The following is a 2,017-nucleotide window of genomic DNA, read 5'->3' on the forward strand; positions in this document are numbered from 1 at the left end:
GCTTTCCAAGCCTTCTGCTGGTTGGGTACAACTTAAAATGAGAAAAAATAGCTGCAAGTATCAATCAATAATTGGAATGTGGGATGTACAAAGTATAAATCTAGCAAAATTAGAAGTTGTACATCATGCTTGGTAAAGTGGAGGGTCAGTGAAAAAGAGGAAGGCCCCCTAATGAGATGGATTGACCCAGTGGCAACAACAATGTGCTCAAATGTAACAATTGTGAGGATGGGACAGCATCAGAGAGTGTCTCATTCTGTTCTTCAGAAAATCGTTATGAGTAGCAACCAACTCAATGCCACTGGACAACAACAAAAACATCAACTGTCAAGCCACTGGGAGTCCTGGCCCAGTCAAGTTGACAACCTTAACTATCACACCATCTGTTATTGTTATGACAAAATTCATATTTACTGGAGTCTTGGTGTGGTGCTATAGGAAAAACGCTGAACTGCTGACTACAAAGTTGGCACTTCAAACCTATCAGCTACCCCTTGGAAACCCTATACAAAGTTGTTATGAGTCAGAACTGACTCGACAACATTTAACAACATGTAATAATTCATCTTTTTGGTGCTATCATAAACAAGTTTCATTATGTTCATGAGTTTGATTTTGGTGGTGGTGGTGTACTGTGGAGTTGGTTCTGACTCACGACCTTGCGCAGGGTTTCTGAGGCTATGAATCTTTACAGGAGCAGAAAGCCTCATCTTTCTCCTGTGAAACTACTGACCATGAGGATAGCAGCCCAACTAGTAACCACTATGCTACCAGAGCTCTTAAGTATGTGTTTATCTTATAAAGATCAGTTGCCTAGGCCAATGCTGAATTTTATACAAGTGTTCTGGTTAAGTGCTGTTGAGTCAGTTCCAACTCATAGCGACCCTGTATAGGGTTTCTGAAAAGTGGCTGGTGAATTTGAATTGCCAACCTTGCGGTTCAAACTGACCTTGCAGTCCAGTGTATTATCCCACAGTGCCACACCAGCATTATAATATGTTTTAATTTCTGTCACTACCTTTATTCTTCTTTTGAAAATTTGAAAATTATTTGTGGTTCTTGCATTCTTCCAAGTAGCGTTTGTTATTAAGTGCTGTTGAGTTGGTTTTGACTTATAGAGACCATCTGTAGCAGGGGAGAACTTCCGGCCCACATACCTTATAAGGCCCAGAAAATCATTTGGTCTGGCCCTGCCAGTCATCACATTTTGTTGTTGTTGTTAAGTGCCATCAAGTCAGTTCTGACTCATAGTGACGGTATATAGGGTTTCCAAGGTGCTGCTGGTGAATTTGAACCACTGACCTTGAAGTTCAAATGTTTGACCCAACTTAGCAGGCTAACTTTTGATAATTTTGTATGAACCAGGAACAATGCTATGAATATCTAAATGGCCCTTGGCAGAAAAAAGGTTCCTCACCCCGGTTGTATAAGGTTTCTGAGGAGCAACTGGTGGGTTTGAATTACCGACCTTGTTGTTCACAATACAGTGCTTATTCTATAGCACCACACCAGGGGTTACAAATTAGGGTTTAGTGCAAGCATGTGATATGCAATTCCTGGATATGTTTACACTAGAGTGGGTGCCTACTGCAGGCAGAAGAAAAGGAATGTGCATTGAGATAGAAGGAAAATTATATAATTATATATGTGTGTGTGTGTGTTGTTGTTGTTATTGTTAGGTGCCATCAAGTTGGCACTGACTCATAGCAACCCTGTGCACAACAGAACAACACACAGCCCAGTCCTGGGCCAACCTCACCATTGTTGCCACCCTTAAGCCCATTGATGCTGCCACTTGGCCAATCCATCTCGCTGGGGAACTTATTTTTCTCAGACCCTCCACTTTACCAAACATGATATCCTTCTCCAGTGACTGGTCCCTCCTGACAATATGTCTGAAGTATGAGAGGCGAAGTTTGGCCATGTTGGCCTCCAAGGAGCAATCTGGTTCTTCCAACACAGATCTGTTTGTTATTTTGGCAGCCCATGGCACTTTCAGTATTCTCCTCCAACACCA

This window comes from Chrysochloris asiatica, unplaced genomic scaffold, assembly GCF_000296735.1.
Source record: "Chrysochloris asiatica unplaced genomic scaffold, ChrAsi1.0 scaffold00196, whole genome shotgun sequence".
Taxonomy (NCBI): Eukaryota; Metazoa; Chordata; class Mammalia; order Afrosoricida; family Chrysochloridae; genus Chrysochloris; species Chrysochloris asiatica.